Source organism: Callithrix jacchus, chromosome 6 (genome assembly GCF_049354715.1).
Source record: "Callithrix jacchus isolate 240 chromosome 6, calJac240_pri, whole genome shotgun sequence".
Lineage (NCBI taxonomy): Eukaryota > Metazoa > Chordata > Mammalia > Primates > Cebidae > Callithrix > Callithrix jacchus.
Window position 1 is genome coordinate 41,328,355 of NC_133507.1, and position 24,601 is coordinate 41,352,955.

At 35.6% G+C, this 24,601-nt stretch overlaps 1 protein-coding gene across 12 annotated transcripts in view; it reads left to right on the forward strand.

Annotated features, from left to right (window-relative positions):
- The first annotated feature begins 1,722 nt into the window (after positions 1-1,722).
- TFPI (tissue factor pathway inhibitor) overlaps positions 1,723-24,601 on the forward strand; it is an 88,232-nt gene continuing 65,353 nt past the window's right edge. For 4 of the 12 annotated variants that reach the window (XM_054257396.2, XM_008999048.5, XM_054257402.2 and 1 more), the window contains exon 1: positions 1,723-1,990. The gene's annotated coding sequence lies outside the window, so the exon portion shown is untranslated. Of the gene's footprint in view, positions 1,991-4,728; positions 4,905-10,324; positions 10,496-18,954; positions 19,077-24,601 lie in introns of those variants that run through there. The other 8 variants (XM_054257397.2, XM_078327182.1, XM_078327183.1 and 5 more) reach the window with 5 other exon arrangements.

Sequence of the window (24,601 nt, forward strand, 5' to 3'; positions counted from 1 at the left end):
AAGACCAGCGTGGCCAACATCAAGAAACCCCGTCTCTACTAAAAATGCAAAAATCAGCCGGGCCTGGTAGCACACACCTGTAATCCCAGCTACTTGTTAGGCAGAGGCAGGAGAATCACTTGAACCTGGGAGACAGAGGTTTCAGTGAGCCAAGATCGCACCACTGCACTCAAGCCTGGTGACAGAGCAAACCCCAGCCCCCAATAAAAAGAGAGCCAATCTACAATATAAGGGGCAGAATTGCAAATATGCTACCTGACAATCTCCAGGGCTTAACTTTTCTCTTGACATAATAAATTTAAATGGTCCTGAAATTTTATATTTTTACACAATGTATTTTTTCCATAGTTCTCATTTCATGCTTTCAACAAAGAAAATCTGACTGGCTGAGCTTGTCTCTACCTGAGCTATAGATTGGTCAAAAGTTTAATCAAGATCCATTATGGAACCAAAAAAAAAGAGGCAACATTCCTCTGCAATCTGAGTGAGACGAGAGCTTTGATTGTGGCTGAGGGGCAGGGCATGAGGCAATAGGAGATAAATTATTAACATGTTATCAAATCCAGAACATGAGTAAGAAGGCATCATAGAGGAGAATTTAAGCATTTGTGCTCTAAAATCAGACTGCATGATTAGAATCACAGCTCCACATACTGAACTCAATCTTCCTAGACCTGGGAAATGGGCATACAAAGAGGACCTTTTTAATAAGCTAATTGTGAAAATTAAATAAGAAAATTTATGTTCCAGTCACCTAATAATTATTCAATACATGTTAAAAATACACAAAATGAAAGATTATCTTTTACAGAGAGGTCTAAGGAAAGCAAGAAAAGTTGAAGGCACAAAGAATCTGAGATGGAGAAACAAGAAACTGGTATACTTTCTGACCAAATGTCTTCAGTGTTGCTGGCAAGGTAGATTCTGCCCATTAGATCTCTAGTGATCTTAATCTAATATGACCATAATTCCAATACAGAAACAGTAAGGATTAACCTTAATGATAGGGACATAAAGCAGAGAGACTCTGGTTGACACCTTTAAATATTTATATGATGTGTAGAATAATAATAGAATACAACAGCCATAATGATAATCAACATTTATTGGAGATTCGTTACATGCTGGGGCCTACCTTAAGTACTTTTTATGTATTAAGCCATTTAGTGCTTATATCAAGCTCAGAAACTTTTATTGTCAACATTTTAGGAATAAAGAAATTGAGGTATAGAGAAGTCAAATAACTTGCTACGCTAGCAAGTAGCTAAGGTAGGGCTCAAAGCCTGACCTTCTGCAATAGATAATGCATTACACTGTCTCACTAAGAGAGATCTTCAATAGTAGCCCTCAGACTTCTTAAAAAAACAAATATACTGACAGTGGGTGAAACAAATGAATTAACTTGAAGAAGAAGAAACAAACTGCAAACAAGTTTATTTATTAACAATGTAATAATAAATATGTAATTTTATAAAACACCCTAACTCTAGAAGAATAAAAGCATTCTTTTTAAACTGATTACAAAAACAATCCTGGAAAGTGAAAGAAATAGTTATTCAAAATGATTGTATCTGAAATCTTGGGTGTAAGCTGTTTCCTTCATCTGTTTCCTCCACCAAAAAAAAAAAAAAAAAAAGAGGTTTGTACTATATAGAGTCATCAGAGTTGCAGTAGTGACCTAACAGGAAGCTGGGTTATTCCCAACTGCCGGTGATCTCAAACAGACTCTGAGGCTCCTTCTTTGCTCCAACAGACAGCAGCGTCTTTAGGCTGGATAATAGTCAAATTCTTAGCTCCCTCTTTCACTGCTAGTAAGATCAGATTGCATTTCTTTCAGTATTCTTCAATCCCCAGTTTGTTGATCTGTTTCTAAAAGAAGAAGTAGAGAAGATAAATCATCTCTTCAATACCTGGAAGGAAAAAGAAAATAACCTCAACTCCGTTTTGAAAAAAAAAACCATTCCAAGAACTTTCATCAGAGATTTTACTTGTGAGTACATGGCGATATACTGTCTGGCCCATGAGAAATAACTTCAATTTCCTTTTCTTGGGGGAAAAGCAGGGTGCTGAGAGACAAAGAACTGATAGGGGAGGATCACTGTTTATTTGCCTAAAATGAAAATCAACCCTTCCCTGTAAACAAAGTAAACTCAAACTGCAGTGAAAACGAGTTCTCAGCATTTTGCATTTAGTTCTTAAGCAAATTTATGTGTGATGTTTATGACTTTAAACCATGAACATGTTTGTGACTAATTGGTGTATGTACCTGTTTTATAATTTGAAGATTACAAGAGAATTTATTACTAATTGTGCTTGGTTACTTGGAAGTTTTTGAAAGTTTGGTTTACCTTTCCATTTTATTTCATCACGTATAATAAGGAGACTGTCACTCTTCTGTGTAAAGAATCTTCCTTCAATACCATTAGTTGATGTTATTTAAAATGATGTGTAAACATTCAAATAATTATAATCTAAATTGAATACTTTATGCCAGCATTAACTAATCTCTCTAAGGAAATATTTTACAAGTCTCCAAAGACTAAAGTTTGTATTCTGAGATAACTAAATGAGAATACTTACAAACAAGTCTATGTTGTACAATTTTGTAAATTAAAACAACAGATAACATGCCTACATGATGTACTGTTATGTTATGTTGGATCTAAAATGTTTGCTTCTATTAAGACAGGAAAGCATGTAATGCAGCACTAAACAACCACAGAAATATAATAAGACAAACTATTATTTAATTATAAAAAAGCACTCTTAAGTATAAAATAATGGCCAAATATAAGGGCCAAGAGTACCACCATGTGGGAGAGTAGAAAAGATAAGCAACAGCCACACTGTGACTCAGTGCCCTGGAAATTAGTCACAAAATGACTTTGTATAACATGAGATAATATGAATACAAAGGGCAAAACTCAAGCAGGAAACATACTGCACATAGAGTCATATTTCTTGTGTAAAGGCATAATATTTATATGAAAGGGGGAAGGTTGTGACAATTTTGAGATTTATTGCAAAAGTTTTGAACATAACAAATCTTCATAACACATTTTAAAAAGTATTTTAGATCTGTCATTCTAGTGCATGACTATTTGAATATATAGTATCCATATCTCATCTAATCCTTAAACTAAAGAGAGAATAGTCCCTGAAATTTACTTGAGTATGAAATGTTAGGTTATGGCCTCTAGCTTAATAAAAGTATATAAACTATAAATAGGGATAAACAAAGATTGAAAAATATTAATGTAAATACAGATAACTAAGATAATAAAGTAAAATTTTAAAATAAGAGTAAAGCTTTAAAATACTTATTTTTACTGATTTGAGTAGTTATATTGGAAAACCATGTTTTTCTATTTCAGATGATCACAGAATCTTGTTAGAAAGGTTTAATGACATACATACTACTGTTTGATTCCTATTTCTATTATGTAGAATTGACAAGTTCTTATCTGAATTGGACAAGTTTTTGTCTTGTTTTGTTTTGTTTGTTTGTTTTTAAGGTATAGTCTGATATTTTTTGTTTTACCTCCAATGACTAAATCACATTCCTTTTGGAAATGTGGTTCCTGTTCAAATGGAGTATGCCACCAACTGGTATTTGATGGTCTGATTGATTGACCATATATCATTTGCTTGTTGATTAACAACTAGTTTAAAATCTGTCATAAAAACTTATGTTAAATAATAGTACATAAAATGAGAATGTATTTTGTAATAAACTCAAATTTTCAAAACATTAATTATCTTAAAAAGTAATTTTCTAATCTTATTGTAAAGACTTACTTTAATGCCAGAATGCCTATCTATGTAACCAAATAGTAAATATGCTATCAATTCCTTAGGAATGGTGGGTTGATTAAATTCAGTGTCACAAAATTAGATACATTTCAATTGATATCTCTACTTAATACAAGAAAAAAATTCAAAGTAAACATCCTTACAACATATAAAAAATGAAGAGACAATATAAAAACTGAAGAAAATTACTCAGACTAGGATTTTCAAAAAAAAATCATATTTTTAGTATAAATGAATTAAATTGAACTATAATAAAGATTAAAATGGGCTAATTATATCATCAATGATTTTACTATGTGGACACAATCTAAGAATTGTGCTACAATACAACTCATCTGTTCTCAATAAAGGCCTTCTACAGTCAGCCATACTATTTTTTTGTCTGCCATCTACAGCAATTAACTCGTTTGAGGAATTAAATTTGGCAGGTTGTCTTTTTAAAACACAAAAATATTTTCATGCATTAGTGTCAAAGGTAGATTCTGCTATCTTTTGTAGAAATGTAGCAGCACTATTATTCTTTCTGATTGCTACAATGTGCATTAGGAGAAATTAGAATTCAATGGACATGTGTTTCTGGATATCAAATCTCACCAAAATTAGGGAAGGATTCAAGTATTTCCAGCAAGTTTTCTGAATACTAGACCATCTCTCCTGGCTCTCTGAGATCCCCACTGACTGCTCTCTAAGTGTTATGTATCAAGTCCAGGAGCCCAGTCTTCCCATTACCCTCTGCCCCTGTCTTTGCTTCTCTAAGGGTCAGGTGCCAAGTAGAATCATAGCCTGAGATTCCACTACCAGCAACTACCAGTTGCTGAGGGCAACTTCATCACCCCTACTTTTCTTCTTCCTCAAACCAACAATAACAAAAAGTATGGACCCATGTCAAATCCACTGTTTTCTTTTCTCTTTAAGCCTCCCTTGGGATATTATGTCCTTTCTTAGTTGGAACAATCAGTTGTTAGTAAGAACACCATGACCCATAACAGAAGTCCCAGTGCTGCAATACTACTTTCCCAATTGTTCCATCTGATGGACCACAGGTCTCTGTGTAGACTTAGAGATATTGCAAGGAACTCCCCAGTCAACATGTGAGTAAAAATGATTATATGTTATTGATTAGAACATGATAAAGCTATTTCAGCATCAGAAATGTGAAAGTATTCATCAGTAGGACACTGATAAAATTTAAATAGTGTTTTTATTACCAAGCATGATGTGCCTTTGACACCCTGGAACTAGAGCTGCCACCACGCTGCTACCAAGCTAGTCTATCTCTCTTCCTCTTCTTGATCCTTATCTATTTCTGTTCAGTCCTTGAATTCTATGATAATTCATCTGTAAGCATTGCTTCCTTCATCATTCTTCATTTCCCAAGGCTTAAAAACAGCGTAAATCTCAGAAACAGGTAAGTCTCGAGATTAATGGTGTTTATTATCAATATTTTGGTAATATTTAAAGTCCACTTAGGAAGCTTCAAAGATTAGTTTTCATCCCAGAAAATGAATCACAATGGTTATATTAAAATGTAATATAACTTTTCTCCAGTTTTTTGAACACATGGAAAATGCTTAAAATTAAATTTTTACTATTTTTGTCTGCTAATTCTGTTTTTGGTGTCATTTAGACTTTTCTCATTATGAGTTATATTCTACTATTGAGTACCTAGTAATTTTGATGTGGTTGCCTAATATTATGAATTTTACCTTATCGGGTATTGTATTTGTTGTATTTCTATAAATATCCTTGAGCTCTTTTCTGGGATATAAATTACTTGAAAACAGTTTCATATTTTGTAGTTTTGCTATTAAACTTTGTTAGGTAAGACCAAAGAATTGTTTATTCTATGGTTAATGTTTTCCTACTACTGAGGCAAACAACTGAGTATTATACTTAATGCTTCATAAATTGAGAGTTTTGCAACTTGGGAACAAAAAATATTCCCTGCTTTACATGTGTGGGCCCCTCTAACCCTTTTAGGTGGTGGTTCACCCAGACTTTAGACTTTTATGAATGCCACAGACCAATATTGAGCTGACAATTAGAAGTCCACCTGAAGATCTCTGGATCTTCCTTTCTGTATAACTCTGTCTTCTCTGATGCTTGGTTCTGTATACCCTACCTACCACCTGAGACTCTTGTCTAAACTCATAGAAACTAAACTGAGTCTCTTCAATCAGTCTGCTGGAACAATGTACAGATGTGGGGCTAAACACTTGTTTCTCATCTCTATGAAATTACCTCTCTCCATTGACCAATATAATTTCTTACACTTTTTATTTTTATTTTTAGTTATTTCAGGTAGGTAGAAAAATCCAATCCCTGTTAATACATGGCAGTTAGAAGTAGAAGAGCTTTTAAAATTGCATTTTCATAACATCGTAAAAAACAAAAGATGAATATAAATTTTAAAAATTTAAGAGCAAAGAGCCTGTCAATTTAGTTTGCCTAAATAAGATAAACATACATTTATTTTTTATTGTAGCCCAGGAGCTATGTTATATGAGTACATATGTGTCTAAACAACGAAGAACATAAGATCACTATTTCTAAAACAATCGTTATTTCATCTTATATAAGAATTTTATTGGTTCATTATGTTTTCTGATAACAACAGCCATTCAGGAAACTGATATCTCACTCTCTTCTATATTTTAGATGACAAATGAGCTCCACATGCGCTTAAAACCAACTTGTTCAACAGGCACTTCCCATTTCACAAACTATGAGTGCTCATTGTTATTTACCTAGATTGTAGAGCTTTTATCAGAAATTAATTGCTTTTCCTAATAGTTTCCTATCACAATTTCTTGTAATTATTTTTTCTCCCCTGCTTCCTGGCTACTTTCATATAAAGAAAGCTGAGTAAAGTGAATACAAATTAAAACTTTCTCTTGTGGTGAAAGGAAAGTTTCAGGTGCTTCCTACTCAGTTTTTTCAACGACTTGAGACAAACAGATAATACCAAATAAATGTCAAATGCTATTTATATGAGCATTGGAATTTGGTTTTATAACTATGTGACATTATTCCAGGTCTTATACATCTCCTTTGGGTTACGTGATTTTCATCTCATAATAGCAAAGCTATTTAGCCAATGAAGAAAGGAAATCGGTACACATTAAAGAAATGATCTGGTGCTAATGTGGGTTTTCAAAAAAATTAAGATAAGCATTTTTTTTTAAGAAATATCCAGGCTTTCCTGTTAGTGTCAATAATTTTAATCTAATTCTAGATTTCCCAGAATTAACTTTTTTAGTATGTGTTTCTCTTAAGGAACTGCCGAAGAATGTGTTCAATGAGAAAAGATGTTTAATCAGGGGGAATTTGGACTATCCTCATTTCCCATGACAAGAGAGATCTGTTTTTCTATATGTGGTCAGCTATGGATAAAAACTCTTTTCAAGCCTAAGCCTTTTAAAAGTTTGCAAATATTAATAAGAACCATCTAAAAAGCACAAACTTTCTGAGGTGCCAATGTTTGCCATATCACTATTTTGTCAATATTACTCTCCCCACCACCACTTATCTGCATTTGATATTATCATCTAGTACAGAGATAAGGGAGATCCAAATGACCATTTGGCTTCCATAATAGGTGCTGGAAGCCTCTTCTGTAAAAGACATGGGGAGACCATGGATCATCTCCCATAATGTAAGTGAAAAAATATCTCTACAAGTATATACTTGCCCTTCAGAAGGGAGACCATACCTTTTTTCCAGATCTCTCAGAACCTTACACACCATCATGAAAGATGTATTTGAGACCTACTTTAATATCCAAGGATAACAGTATATATAACTAGAATCAAAAAGAGTGTCAATCAATGATATATCCTGAAGAAGTCAGCATAAATATTTTAAAAACAGATAAAACTTGACATGGGGAGGAAGGTGGAACATGGGGCATTAAGATATTCTATGGATAAAGAAATCTCCAATAAAGAAGAAGACTTTATGTTTTTGAAAGCCAAGGATGAGATTAAACCATTTAAAGATGGTTTAATCAGTTCTATCATTATACCTGAATAAGCAGATTCAATTTTAATACCTTTAAGCTGAGCATTAACTGTACTTTTTACATATTAATCCTTTAAAAGATATGAAAAGTTTACCATGTGATAAATTATAATCATTTATAAATTAACCTAGTAATGAGGATTTGATGTAACTTACAAAAAAAAAAATCAAATCCCTGATCACCATTCCCAGAAAATTGCAATTGAATATGTTACGCAGGGCATTAAACAAGAAAACCTTATCTCATTTCTGATTATATGATTATGTGTTGGGTAAGATTTTGATAGGAAAGAGATGAATGGTAATTTAAACTAAGTGGTCTTTAGGAAAATGTAAAATAATGAGCATTAAGTATGTGAAACAAAGAGAAAAAGTAACTATTTATTGAATTCTGTGAATAAAGTGGCAGCAATTGCCTGTCATTCTCAGGACCCATAGTTCTCATCTTTCATGGCTTTTTTGTTGTTGTTTGAATGAAAGTGGCCGAAGACCAACTTCTTAACGGCTCCTGGGGGACCGTGACTCAGCTGTTAGGGCTCTTCGTTCCTTTAGAGTGATTCAGAGTTTATCACGATGTCATCTGGGCAGATGGTTGCAGTCACCAACAGCTGTAGTTCCTCTCTGGAGCCAAACTCAGACCCCTACCAGATATATGTCATTAGAAGCAATCATGAATTCTTAGCTTTTTCATATTAAGGCTTATTTTTACTACCACAAATACTCTCCTTAATAGGCATGAAAACATTGACTATTTATTTGTCATGTTTATTGTACTTAAAAAATTTAGCTAATATTTGTAACTATTGCATTTTTTTCTCATCAGAAAGTTTTCTAATTCATCATAAACCTGAAACCAAAAGGTTCTAGAAATCCAGTCTCTTTTCCCTAATATAGTAACATTTTTGTGAGAAATTCCCATACCTGGGCTAATATTTGGATCTCCTTTTGTCATATGACAAGCTGAGATCATCAGAAGCAGGAAGTTGAGAAGTCTCCAATATATTTGTCTAGGCAGAGATAAAATCTGATGGAAACAGGCTTTCAGCGGAAATGAAGAAACCGACTTGATATTTTTAGGTACTGATCCTTAAAATTTTTGAAAAGGTAATATCAACCTGAATTCCAGAACCTGTTAGGAAAGTCTCAACTGTCCTTCCATGTCTTCCATCGCCGACAAGATGTCCCATTCATCATGAATTAAGAGATTAATTTTAATTTAAAAAGTTAATTCATTTACCAAGAGATACATAGGTAGCTAGGTACATAATTGGAGGAGCAATTCTTGAGGAAATAGATGTTTTGGTCCTCAATTGCCATTTGCTTATCTAACTCAATAATGGGTATCTAGAAGAGCAAATACAAAAAGCAGTTAGCCACAGGTCTCTTTATCTCTCCATACCATTCTCATTTTTAATATGTGTGGTAATTATTCTAGAGAAATACACATTTAATATATAATTTTTTTCTCCTCTCACACCAAAATTCATTGATTTAACTTGCATTCATTTTTCATTCCATTTCCTTTCATTTGGAGCTAGTAGCTTTCACAGTATGTGGAATTGTATTCTTGAAAACCTCCATTTGGTTCAGATATGTAATAATAACTTTTATTTGTTTTTCCCCCTTAAGGAAATGCCAATAACATAATATAAAGAGCTTTGCTCTTAAACAAATTGATATGTATGGAAATCAGAGTAATTATGATGAAGAAAGGTGAATTCACTCAAAGAAAACAATGTGATCTTTTTCTGAAAAAAAAAAAAAAACTTACAAATTTAACTATAAAGTCCAGACAAAATAATTCCATTCATTTTTAGAGAGCTTTAGTAGTTTTTAACTCTTATGGTAATAATAATAATAAGAATAAGAAGAAGCATTGCTTTAATGCCAGAACAATTTTAATGATAAGAAATGGGAATTTGGCATCGGCTTATATCGTCAACATTATCTTCTCATTTCTTAACCATCCTTCTATCAGTTTTCTAAATTGGTTAATAGTTCATTTATGAAAGCAAAAACAGCAAAACAACTGTGAAGTTATATTTGGCTGCTAATAGGAAAACATCACAGCATAAGAAGCATAAATAATTACCTTAAATTTATTATCCCACATTATACAAAATACAGAGGTAAGCTGCTCCAAGACTGGTTCCTTCAACAAGGAACCAGGTTTTTCCTATGTTTTTATTTCCATCATTCGAAGCAGATGAATTTTATTTTTTGGTCATCTGCCTCAATGTTACAAGGTAGCAGCTTCAGCAACAGATGTCACTTACAGACAGGACAAATAGGAGGAGGAGATACCTTGTGGTTCTTCCCATATAGCAGCATCCATAGCAAGGAAGATTTTCAAAATCACCCATCCCCAAGCATGCAGCTACATCCCTTCTCAACTTATTAACCAGAGTTCACATTGAAATATCTAAATAAGCACTGTAAAGTTAATGGAATTACCATGATTAGTGTGGGTTAATGGTGATTTATTCCTTAGGTGGGCATAGACTAACCTTCTCTGAGAGCTGGATTCATGAACATATTAAGGAGCCTTCTCACTGTCAAATGTAACAGAGAATGTTTCATGGGCAAGCAAACAAGATGACTAAAAATTTTTGTAAGTAGAAGAGAAATGACGAAAATGCATTCACAATCTCATTGACCTAAGGTATTTCCTGTTACCAAATCATCTTTTTCTCCATGAACACCAATTTTTGTTTGGTTAATCTTTAAGTGTGCATATATTTTTGCAAATAGCATTTAAAATTCATATCACAGGGATTATTTCCCAAATTATCTTCTAGTCATTATCATTGCCCATTTTACCTAGTGTTTATTATATCGGGTAGATGGATGTGCCACCATATCTAATAACTTTCATTATGTTAGAAACCAACATTGTTTAAAATGTAATTTTATTTTCTCTAGTAAAATAAATGTGAATGTGCACATAGCCATTTTAATATTTTAATTCCCAAGTGTGATATTACTAATTTGAAGTATTATCCACATTTCTAAGCATTGAAAGAACACATGTAGAAAAAATGATTCGTTTATGATTAAGTAATAAACCACTTACATATTTTCTCTTAAAACCTTTCAAAGTCTTGCCTCTTTTGTTCTTTATCTCTGTCCAGTTGATAAAATCCAACTATAATCATTTGAATATTAAATTCCTGTATCTGGAGGGGAGAGTTGCTGAAATTCTAAGGCAGTAAAAGTTACTATTAATTCATGGTTGGGATGCCAGCAGCTCAGAAATCTTTTAGTGATAAATTATTAATGCTCCACTTTATTTTACCTAAAGAAAACATCAAACCTTTACATTTTTAAAAGTCTACTACTTCTTGTCATTCTGAAAAGCAATCTCAATCCCTTTCTCACATACAAAATTGAATCACAGCCAGAAATTTTTCATCTTCCTATCTGCTCTTCAGTAACTTTCTCATCTCTCTCTGTTTATCTCTGTCTCTTTGTCCCCCGCCCCACATCCAGCAAAACACAAACACACACATTCATTACACACATTTTGCAAATACATTTGTATCCACCACCAAGAAAATCTATCATTTTAATGGAAAATAAATCTTTTCTTCAGCCTATCATTAAATTATTTTCACCTGTGCCTGGGATCTCACCTGCTATTTATTTTACTTTTCTTATAGCTTTTAACTCTCACTCTTTAGCCATATAACACTATAACCTTCACAAAAAATTTCCTTCATATTCTGTCTGTTAATTTTCAGCATAGATTTAAAAAATAACATCCAAAATTTCTGTTTTCATAGCCTCCGTTTCTGCTCCTACCCCATCTCACTTACTGGTGCATTGTCATTAATGGCATCACCAGTAAACTTGTAAAATATTTATTAGTGTGAAGGGGCACCATGCGTGTCATTCTTAAACCCATGCATATCTTTACCCCTTGCCTTCTGGAACACGCTGTGCTATAGACATTGGTGACTCTTGACAATTTTTGAAAATATTCACTTCCCTTAGTGTTTGTGTTGCAGCCTCCCAGGTTTTCTCCTGCTTTGCTAGCCATTTCTTCTCAGTTTTCTCATACTTGTTTTCTCTTTGTTGTTCAGAGTTCACTTCTAGGATATATATATATACATATATGTATGTATGAGACAGTTTCACTCTGTCACCCAGGTTGAAGTGCAGTGACACAATCTCAACTCACTGAAACCTTCACTTACTGAGATTAAGTGATAATCTTGCCTCAGCCTCCCAAGTAGCTAGGACTACAGGTTCATGTCATCACACCCGACTAATTTTTGTATTTTTAGTAGAAATGGGGTTTCACCATGTTAGCCAGGCTGGTCTTGAACTCCTGACCTCAAATGATCAGCCCACTTCAGCCTCCCAAAGTGCTGGCATCACAAGCGTGAGCCACCCCACCTGGCTGGTTTATTCATTTTTTTAAAGAAAATTTTTTTATGCAAAAGAACTCATCTCTTTATTTGACTTACATCTGTACAATTTCTCACAGATTTTGCTCATTTGTGTCCAAATTTATTAAGTTTTCTTTCCAAGTTTTCAAAAGTTTTTTAATTTCACTTTACCAAGAATATATCTTCCAAATACTATTTCCTTCCAGTTTACAGCTGTCATATTATTAAGAGCATTATTTCAGCTATACTGAATGTGCAGTGGGGCCTCTTTGATTTTGATCATAGTATGATGTGATTTATTGACACACGATGTATTTTCTATCTTATTTTACAATTTTTTACAAAGGAGTCTGGATCTTACTCTTTCTGTTTAGTATCAAAGCTCAAATTGTTAAGAGCTTCAATGAGGATGATGTAATGGGTGTTGGCTGTGGTGTTAAAGATGTCCGGAATTCTCTGAATAAGTGTTGAATATAAAACATGTTTATTTAATTTGAGGATAAACTAGATTCTACTTTCACATGAACAATCCCTCCCCTCCTCCACCATTTCTTTATTTTCTGTTGTCTGATTTGGAGTAAATCACACCTAGCCTTTTGAAACAAATGGGCCATTTTTTTTCTAGCTCTCTTTCTACTTTCATCAAACCTTATCTGAAGGCATTTTCTACTTCTGGAAAAAATCACAGATGTTGGAGTTTCCAATCATGGATTAAATTTTGCTGAGGAAAATGCACTGAGGGGGTATCTGCTGTGTTATTGACACGTTATCTTCACTCATCGTAAACACAAATAAGTTTAATGGTCTCATTTAAAAAACGGAAAACTGAGTCTTATAGATGGTTAGTGTATTTTTCTATTAAAAAGTTGGTAATCGAACTTAGATTTTTTAAATTCCTTTCCTGTGTCCATTCTATTCATCTCATTTTGTCATGCTACCTTGCCCTATATCTGAAATAACATCAATATATTTCTTTGCCCCTTCTCATTTTGTTTTAATTCTTAAGTTATTTTGAAAGAAAGCATACAAGAGCACACCTAGAATTTTATTATCACCAGTCCTTACTTTGCATCCTCACACTCTGTAAAATATTTCTCTAATTTACTCAGAGACATTATACTGTCCACAGTAGCCGACACTTCATGTTTACTCAAATCCAAATGAACAATTGATAAAGTTTGATAGAACAAATACACACACACACACACACACACTCCATTTAGGCAAAGGTACAAATAAATAAACACTTTCCTATGCTCCTAAAAAAAGTATAGGTTAGCATTATAGCTCAAAATGACAATTTTCAATACCTACTAATATTATTATAATGTTTAAACTTTAGACCTAATACTCCTTCTCCTGTTAATTTACTATAAACAAGTAAGTTTCAAAGTTTGGAAATATTAAACTACAAATATACTTTTCCATGAATGCTTAATAATTGCAAAAATAGGGATCACTTAATTGCTCCATAATATGAGAATGGTAACATAAATTTTTTAAAAATCCAAAAAATAAAATGTAGTCATTAAATGAGGTTATGCAAGTCAGTTTGGAAAGCTATCAATTTTTTTTATTATACTTTAAGTTTGGAATACACGTGCAGAATGTACATTTTTCTCACATAGGTATACATGTGCCATGGTGGTTTGCTGCACCCATCCACCCAGCATCTACATTAGGTATTACTCCTAAGGCTATCCCTCCCCTAACTCCCCAACCCCCACGGGCCCCCATGTGTGATGTTTCCTCCCTGTGTCCATGTGTTCTCATTGTTCAACTCCCACTTATGAATGAGAACATGCAGTGTTTGGTTTTCTATTCCTGTGTTAGTTTGCTAAGAATGATGGTTTCCAGCTTTATCCATGTCTCTGAACAAATACACACACACTCATCCTTTTGTATGACTGCATAGTATTCAATGGTGTGTATGTGCCACATTTTCTTTATCCAGTCTATCATTGATGGGCATTTGGGTTGTTTCCAAGTCTTTCCTATTGTGAACAGTGCCACAATAAACATACGTGTGCATGTGTCTTTATAGTATAATGATTTATAATCCTTTGAGTACATACCCAGTAATGGGATTTCTGGGTCAAATTGTATTTCTGGTTCTAGATCCTTGAGGAATCACCACACTGCCATTTACAATAGTTGAAATAATTTTCAGTCTCTGATATCCTTTTTTCCACTTGATAGATTCATCTATTGATTCTTGTATATGCTCCACGATGTTCTTGTGTTGTGTTTTTAAACTCCATCAGGTCATTTATGTTCTTCTCTAAACTGGTTATTCTAGTTAGCAATTTCTTTAACCTTTTTTCAAGGTTCTTAGCTTCTTTACATTGGGTTAAAACATGCTCAGAGGAGTTTGTTGTTAGCCAAATTCTGATGTCTACTACTGTCAGTTGGTCAAACTCATTTTCTGTCCAGTTTATTTCCCCTGCTGGCAAGAAGCTGTGATTCTTTGGAGAAGAGGCACTCTGGCTTTTGAAATTTGCAACCTTTTTGTGCTGGTTTTTTTCTCATTTTTTGGATTTACCTACCTTTGGTTTTTGATGTTGATCTTTGGATAGGGTTTCTGTGCAGACATCCTTTTTGTTGATATAGATGCTATTCCTTTCTGTTTGTTACCTTTCCTTTTAACAGTCAAGCCCCTCTGCTGCAGGTCTGCTGGAGCTGGCTGGAGGTCCACTCCAGGCCCTGTTTGCCTGGGTATCACCAGAGGAAGCTGCAGAACAGCAAAGATTGCTGCCTGTTCCTTCCTCTGGAAGCTTCCTCCCAGAGATGCACCCACCAGCTGCCAGTGGCAGCTCTCCTTTATGAGGTATCTGTCAACCCCTGCTGAGAGATGTCTCCCAGTCAGGAGGCATGGGTGTCGGGGGCCCACTTGAAGAATTAGTCTGTCCCTTAGCAGAGCTTGAGCACTGTGCTGGGAGATCCACTGCTGTCTTCAGAGCTGTCAGGCAGGAATGTTTAAATCTACTGAGGCTGCACCCACAGCCATCCCTTCCCCCAGGTTCTCTGTCTCAGGGAGATGGGAGTTTTTTCTATAAGCCCCTGACTAAGGCTACTGCCTTTCTTTCAGAGATACCCTGCCTAGAAAGGAGGAATCTAGAGAGGCAGTCTGGCTACAGCAGATTTGTGGTGCTGCAGGGGGCTCTGCCTAGTTCAAACTACCCAGCAGCTTTGTTTACACTGTAGGGAGAAAACTGCCTACTCAAACCTCCATAATGGTGAGTGCTGCTCCTGCCAGAATGCTGGAGCATCCCAGGTTAACTTCAGACTGCTGTATTGGCAGTAAAAAATTCAAGCCAGTAGATCTCAGCTTGGTGGACCCCGGGGGGAGGGGGTGGGATGTGCTGAGCTAGACCACTTGGCTCCCTGGCATCATCCTCCTTTCTAGGGGAGTGACTAATTATCTCTTGCTGGCATTCCAGGTGCCGCTGGGATATGAAAAAATATTTTTCAGCTAGTTCAATATCTGCCCAAATGGTTGCCCAGTTTTGTTCTTAAAACCCAGGGCCTTGGTGGTGCAGGCATCTGAGGGTTTCTCCTGGTCTGCAGGTTGCAAAGACTGTGGGACAAGCATAATGCATCTGGGCTGGAGTGCACCATTCCTCATGGCACAGTCCCTCACAGATTCTCTTGGCTAAGGGAGGGAGTTCCCTGACCCCTTGCACTTCCTAGGTGAGGTGATGCCCTACCCTACTTTGGCTTGCCCTCTGTTGACTATGCCTACTGTCTAACCAGTTCCAATGAGATGAGCCAGGTACCTCTGTTAGAAATGCAGAAATCACCCACCTTCTGTGTTGATCTCACTGGGAGCTGCAGACCAGAGCTGTTCCTATTCGGCCATTGTGGCTACAACTCAAAAGTCATTAATATTATCTCATTCAATGACAAAGGAGGTTACCAAACAATATATGTGCAGTGATCATTCGCATATGCTCATATAAATGCAATCACATGTATACACACACTTACACATATTCATGTGTATAAGAAATCATACACAACAGAAGTTGTTTCTGAATAGGTAGATTGGTGGTTATTCTGTATTTTCTTTATTCTGCTTTATATTTTATGATTTTGGAAAAATAGACATGTATTACTTTTCCAGTTTAAAAAGACAGTTTGAATTTTTTAAATATGAAAAGAATAGAACAGTGAAATATGTAGCTAAAAAATAAGCAGAATACTCCAATTTTGAAAAAAAATTTAAATAAAAGCAGTTTGTAAGAAATCTTCATTCTCTCAATCCTTTCTACCTTTGGAAGAAAGTATTTAAGTGTGTTATGAATGGTCATAGTACAATTTTGTTTAATTATAATGAATACCAGTTTAGCAATATCACATAGGGTGCTTTCTTTAGACTTATGTTGATATATCACGTAGATGAAAAATGAAGTATTTGTTGTAATTGGCATCAAACATAAGTAAAATAGACAATGTCTAAATGATTTCATTGATAAATTGTTTTAATTTTTCCCATTACAGAGATGAGAAAAAATAATATTTTTGGGTGACAGAGAACATGTAAGCTTATCAAGTTCATATAAATCATATCAAAAGAGCAATATGATATAGATATTTTAAAATAGAAAAATTGATATGAAATTTATTTCTAATCAAAAGATTGCAAAATATACAGAGAAAAAATTCTGTGAAAACATTTATATTTCTGTTTTTGACACTTGTAATAACTGTAAAAATAAACTAATTATTGCGTCAATAAGGTGCTGATAAAATACATCACATTTTAATGATTTATTGTGGGACTAAATTCGTTCAGACACAATAAATACTTTACATAATAAACCTTGAAAGTAATTTGGAATTCTTTGGTAGACTGTACCGTATATTAGAGACTATCGTCATGAGCTAAGCCAGAAACTACAATATAAAAAACTCAGTTCATTGTAGCAGCCTCTGTGCAACTCTATACCACATATCTCTCTGTAGACAGTAGTTAACTCAAATCTGTAAAGATATTGACTCCTTAGCAAATCAGTTGTGGCTTGATGCTGATGTGACTCCATTACTGTCTATTTAATAGGAGTTTTGAGAATACATTTCATGATTACAGAATTCGGGCAGATTTTCTGAGAAACAAAGGCAGAAGAAAGGAAAAAGTGATTAATTAAATAATAATTGTCTTCTGTATAATAAAGGATTAATTTATACTTGAGGTCCATTACCCATTATATTCACTTTTATTGATACCATTTAAAATAATTTTAGCTGATATATTTGTTTTAAATTTCTCCAGTGAGCTTTTGCTTTCTGTAAGAGAAAATACAAAATAAAACAATTTTTACTGAATCTTTAATTCATAAAAGATTTATTCCACAAATATCCATTGCATTCCAGTGGGTACCAGAAAGATCAAACATGATTCCCACATTTCAATGTGAAAAAAAAGTCAGAGTAAGCAAATAAATATATGATGTGTAACACAGGAAGAGGCACGGTGATTTAAAAAGCATAGGAAGGAAGAGAATACAACCATCGACTATTTTATGCTCTGAAAGACACCATTTGGGTAGAGATTTTATATAGAAGCAGTATTTCTATTCCATTCATGAGATTAAGTCAGGGAAGTATGCCAAAAGTGGAGAGATAATAATGACAATATGAGTAGGATTTATCAGAAATTTCGCTCTGCTGCCATTGGGAATATCTTTCCACCATTTTTCATATTAGTGATAATGACTGATCATTTTCCTAAAATACTGTGATACATATTACATATTTAGATTGGGGCCATTAGAATGTGTTTAGTATACAAATTTTATTACGCACAATTAGGAAAAAAATCTCCAATTTCAAAATAAGCCTTCTGGGTACTTTCATAGCTAGTCTGAAAAGCTAACTGAATCAGTAAACAAATCTATTTCTCAATTTCAGTTTACAAGAATTGACTTCCTGAGCAATGCCTTCTGCTCTCTTACATGTGTTTTGCAATTACAGTTGGGAAATGAGGGTAGAAAAGGAATTAGACAGTGAGGATCTGTTTTTCCTGCCAAGTCTTTCCTTCTTATTGTGAGCAAAAAATACACTTTCTCATTGGAGGACACTTCTAGAAAACATTCATTTTCCCAGACCAGTTCTTCAACTTTAAAAAAACAACCACAAACAAACAAACCCCATAATTTGAGCAAATGGTCATAAAATGTACAATGTAAGAAGTTGGCGATTTCTATATTTTCTACAGAAATGTGATAGGTATCACCAGTACTGCCGAAAGGTTAATAATCTCTCAAGAAACAGAATGGAAATCTATAGCTATGCAGAAAGGAAAGAATTGAACTACACATGAGAAAGCAGACTCTAGGGCTAATGTATCTTCAGCTCCAGCCTACTGATAGAAGGGCTTCCTTCTATCAGTAACCCTGCTTCCAAACAAATTTACTAACCAAGTTAGAAGCACTTCCCTGAAATACTAGGAATGTTCTTGCTCTGAATTGTGTATCCCCAAAATGTTGGAGACTCAACCCCCAATGTGACTATATTTGAAGGTAAGACTTTTAGGAGATAATTAAGTTAAATGAGATAATAAGTGTTCAATCCTAATTCAATAAGACTGATGGTCTTAAAGAAGAGAAACACATCTCTTTCTCTCTCTCTCTCTCTCTCTCTCTCTCTCTCTCTCTCTCTCTCTCTCTCTCTCTCTCTCTCTCTCTCTCTCTCTCTCTCTCTCTCTCTCTCTGTCTCCATCTGCACACAGGACAGGAAAGACCATGTGAGGACATAGTGAGAAAGCAGCCATCATTGGCAAGCCAAGAGAGAACCCTCATCAGGAACCATTGGGCCAGCACCTTGATCTTGAATTTCCTAGCCTCCAGACCTGTGAGACACAAATTTCATGTGGCTACATTGTCCTTGATATTTTGTTATAGCAGCCCTAGTAGACTAAGATAGCTCCTGAGAACTTCACCCACAAAACCACTTGTATCCTTACCTGATGAAGATCCATTCTAAGACTTCGTTGGCTAGGTTAAAAGTGACAGCAAATAAAAGCCACCCTGAACTGGGTCTGATGCAGTATTCTTGCCAAAACTCAAATCTGGACAAGTTCATCCTTATGCATTGAGCCTTTTTTATTCATGCCTGCTTGTTTCTACCAGCTTGACTGTCAACATAATTTTCATTTATAATATTCTAAGTTCAGAGTTCCAAAAATCTGGTCCTACCAACATAGTTTGGAATGTGACACCATTATAAGATGATGACTGCCTCTATCAAATCTTTACTGCCTTTTTCAAATTCTTATCATTTTTATTAAAATCAATCATACTAATCAATCTATACATCAGTGTTTAAATATGCCTCTTACTAATTTTCTTTCACCAACACTATTTTAAAAAATCTGACCGCATAGAGCAGTGATTAAAGCCATTTGTTTCAGGGTCAGATATAGTTACACTGCCACTTACAAGCAGTTTTTTGGACAGTTTATTTTATTTTGAACCATTATTTCTCAAAATGAGCATAAGGTAACATTTTCTTTTTTTTTTTTTTTTAATTTTTTATTGGATTATAGGTTTTGGGGTACATGAGCAGAGCATGCAAGACAGTTGCGTAGGTACACACATGGCAGTGTGCTTTGCTTTTCTTCTCCCCTTCACCCACATTAGGCATTTCTCTCCAGGCTATCCCTCCCCACCTCCCCCTCCCACTGGCCCTCCCCTTTTCCCCCCAATAGACCCCAGTGTTTAGTACTCCCCTTTCTGTGTCCATGTGTTCTCATTTTTCATCACCCACCTATGAGTGAGAATATGCGGTGTTTCATTTTCTGTTCTTGTGTCAGTTTGCTGAGGATGATGTTCTCCAGATTCATCCATGTCCCTACAAACGACACAAACTCATCATTTCTGATTGCTGCATAATATTCCATGGTGTATATGTGCCACATTTTTCCAATCCAGTCTATTATCAATGGGCATTTGGGTTGATTCCAGGTCTTTGCTATTGTAAACAGTGCTGCAATGAACATTTGTGTACATGTGTCCTTATAGTAGAACGATTTATAGTCTTTTGGATATATACCCAGTAATGGGATTGCTGGGTCAAATGGAATTTCTATTTCTAGGGCCTTGAGGAATCGCCACACTGTCTTCCACAATGGTTGAACTAATTTACACTCCCACCAACCGTGTAAAAGTGTTCCTTTTTCTCCACATCCTCTCCAGCATCTGTTGTCTCCAGATTTTTTAATGATCGCCATTCTAACTGGCGTGAGATGGTATCTCAATGTGGTTTTGATTTGCATCTCTCTGATGACCAGTGACGATGAGCATTTTTTCATATGATTGTTGGCCTCATATATGTCTTCTTTTGTAAAGTATCTGTTCATATCCTTTGCCCACTTTTGAATGGGCTTGTTTGTTTTTTTCCTGTAAATCTGCTTGAGTTGTTTGTAAATTCTGGATATCAGCCATTTGTCAGATGGGTAGACTGCGAAAATTTTTTCCCATTCTGTTGGTTGCCGATTCACTCTAGTGACTGTTTCTTTTGCCGTGCAGAAGCTGTGGAGTTTCATTAGGTCCCATTTGTCTATTTTGGCTTTTGTTGCCAATGCTTTTGGTGTTTGGTTCATGAAGTCCTTGCCTACTCCTATGTCCTGGATAGCTTTGCCTAGATTTCCTTCTAGGGTTTTTATGGTGCCAGGTCTTATGTTTAAGTCTTTAATCCATTCGGAGTTAATTTTAGTGTAAGGTGTCAGGAAGGGGTCCAGTTTCTGCTTTCTGCACATGGCTAGCCAGTTTTCCCAACACCATTTGTTAAACATGGAATCCTTTCCCCATTGCTTGTTTTTGTCAGGTTTATCAAAGATTGTATAGTTGTATGTATGTTGTGTTGCCTCCGGTGCCTCTGTTTTGTTCCATTGGTCTATATCTCTGTTTTGGTACCAGTACCATGCTGTTTTGATTACTGTAGCCTTGTAGTATAGTTTGAAATCTGGTAGTGTGATGCCCCCCACGGTGTTCTTTTTGCTTAGAATTGACTTGGCTATGCGGGCTCTCTTTTGGTTCCATATGAAGTTCATGGTGGTTTTTTCCAGTTCTGTGAAGAAAGTCAATGGTAGCTTGATGGGGATAGCGTTGATTCTGTAAATTACTTTGGGCAGTATAGCCATTTTCACGATATTAATTCTTCCTAACCATGAACATGGAATGTTTCTCCATCTGTTTGTGTCCTCTCTGATTTCGTTGAGCAGTGGTTTGTAGTTCTCCTTGAAGAGGTCCCTTACGTTCCTTGTGAGTTGTATTCCAAGGTATTTTATTCTTTTTGTAGCAATTGCGAATGGCAGTTCGCTCTTGATTTGGCTTTCTTTAAGTCTGTTATTGGTGTAGACGAATGCTTGTGATTTTTGCACATTGATTTTATATCCTGAGACTTTGCTGAAGTTGTTTATCAGTTTCAGGAGTTTTTGGGCTGAGGCGATGGGGTCTCCTAGGTATACTATCATGTCGTCTGCAAATAGAGACAATTTGGCTTCCACCTTTCCTATTTGAATACCCTTTATTTCTTTTTCTTGCCTGATTGCTCTGGCTAGAACTTCCAGTACTATATTGAATAGGATGGTGAGAGAGGGCATCCTTGTCTAGTGCCAGATTTCAAAGGGAATGCTTCCAGTTTTTGCCCATTCAGTATGATATTGGCTGTTGGTTTGTCATAAATACCTTTTATTACTTTGAGATACGTTCCATCGATACAGAGTTTATTGAGGGTTTTTAGCATAAAGGGCTGTTGAATTTTGTCAAATGCCTTCTCTGCATCAATTGAGATAATCATGTGGTTTTTGTTTTTGGTTCTGTTTATGTGGTGAATTACGGTGATAGACTTGCGTATGTTGAACCAGCCTTGCATCCCCGGGATGAATCCTACTTGATCATGATGAATAAGTTTTTTGATTTGCTGTTGCAATCGGCTTGCCAATATTTTATTGAAGATTTTTGCATCTATGTTCATCATGGATATTGGCCTGAAGTTTTCTTTTCTCATTGGGTCTCTGCCGGGTTTTGGTATCAGGATGATGTTGGTCTCATAAAATGATTTGGGAAGGATTCCCTCTTTTTGGATTGTTTGAAATAGTTTTAGAAGGAATGGTACCAGCTCCTCCTGTGTGTCTGGTAGAATTCGGCTGTGAACCCGTCTAGACCTGGGCTTTTTTTGTGTGGTAGGCTCTTAATTGCTGCCTCGACTTCAGACCTTGTTATTGGTCTATTCATAGTTTCAGCTTCCTCCTGGTTTAGGCTTGGGAGGACACAGGAGTCCAGGAATTTATCCATTTCTTCCAGGTTTACTAGTTTATGCGCATATAGTTGTTTGTAATATTCTCTGATGATGGTTTGAATTTCTGTGGAATCTGTGGTGATTTCCCCTTTATCATTTTTTATTGCATCTATTTGGTTGTTCTCTCTTTTCTTTTTAATCATTCTGGCTAGTGGTCTGTCTATTTTGTTGATCTTTTCAAAAAACCAGCTCCTGGATTTATTGATTTTTTGAAGGGTTTTTCGTGTCTCAATCTCCTTCAGCTCAGCTCTGATCTTAGTTATTTCTTGTCTTCTGCTGGGTTTTGAGTTTTTTTGTCTTGCTCCTCTAGCTCTTTCAATTTTGACAATAGGGTGTCAATTTTGGATCTCTCCATTCTCCTCATATGGGCACTTATTGCTATATACTTTCCTCTAGAGACTGCTTTAAATGTGTCCCAGAGGTTCTGGCACGTTGTGTCTTCGTTCTCATTGGTTTCGAAGAACTTCTTTATTTCTGCCTTCATTTCGTTGTTTACCCAGTCAACATTCAAGAGCCAGTTGTTCAGTTTCCATGAAGTTGTGCGGTTCTGGGTCGGTTTCTGAATTCTGAGTTCTAACTTGATTGCACTATGGTCTGAGAGGCTGTTTGTTATGATTTCAGTTGTTTTGCATTTGTTGAGCAGTGCTTTACTTCCAATTATGTGGTCAATTTTAGAGTAGGTGTGATGTGGTGCTGAGAAGAATGTGTATTCTGTGGATTTGGGGTGGAGAGTTCTGTAAATGTTCACCAGGTTTGCTTGCTCCAGGTCTGAGTTCAAGCCCTGGATATCCTTGTTGATTTTCTGTCTGGTTGATCTGTCTAGTATTGACAGTGGAGTGTTAAAGTCTCCCACTATTATTGTGTGGGAGTCTAAGTCCTTTTGTAAGTCATTAAGAACTTGCCTTATGTATCTGGGTGCTCCTGTGTTGGGTCCATATATGTTTAGGATCGTTAGCTCTTCTTGTTGTATCAATCCTTTTACCATTATGTAATGACCTTCTTTGTCTCTTTTGATCTTTGTTGCTTTAAAGTCTATTTTATCAGAGATGAGAATTGCAACTCCTGCTTTTTTTTGCTTTCCATTAGCTTGGTAAATCTTCCTCCATCCCTTTATTTTGAGCCTTTGTGTATCCTTGCATGTGAGACGGGTTTCCTGGATACAGCACACTGATGGGTTTTGGATTTTTATCCAATTTGCCAGTCTGTGTCTTTTGATTGGTGCATTTAGTCCATTTACATTTAGGGTTAATATTGTTATGTGTGAATTTGATACTGCCATTTTGATGCTAAGTGGCTGTTTTGCCTGTTAGTTGTTGTAGATTCTTCATTATGTTGAAGCTCTTTAGCATTCAGTGTGATTTTGGAATGGCTGGTACTGATTGATCCTTTCTATGTGTAGTGCCTCTTTTAGGAGCTCTTGTAAAGCAGGCCTGGTGGTGACAAAATCTCTGAGTACTTGCTTGTTCGCAAAGGATTTTATTCTTCCTTCACTTCAGAAGCTCAGTTTGGCTGGATATGAAATTCTGGGTTGAAAGTTCTTTTCTTTAAGAATGTTGAATATTGGCCCCCACTCTCTTCTGGCTTGTAGTGTTTCTGCCGACACATATGTTGTGAGTCTGATGGGCTTCCCTTTGTGGGTGACCCGACCTTTCTCTCTGGCTGCCCTTAGTATTCTCTCCTTTATTTCAACCCTGTTGAATCTGACGATTATGTGCCTTGGGGTTGCTCTTCTTGCGGAATATCTTTGTGGTGTTCTCTGTATTTCCTGCAATTGAGTGTTGGCTTGTCTTGCTAGGTGGGGGAAATTTTCCTGGATGATGTCCTGAAGAGTATTTTCCAGCTTGGATTCATTCTCTTCGTCCCCTTCTGGTACACCTATCAAACGTAGGTTAGGTCTTTTCACATAGTCCCACATTTCTTGGAGACTTTGTTCATTCCTTTTTGTGCTTTTTTCTCTGATCTTGGTTTCTCGTTTTATTTCATTGAGTTGGTCTTCGACTTCAGATATTCTTTCTTCTGCTTGGTCAATTCGGCTATTGAAACTTGCGTTTGCTTCGCGAAGTTCTCGTATTGTG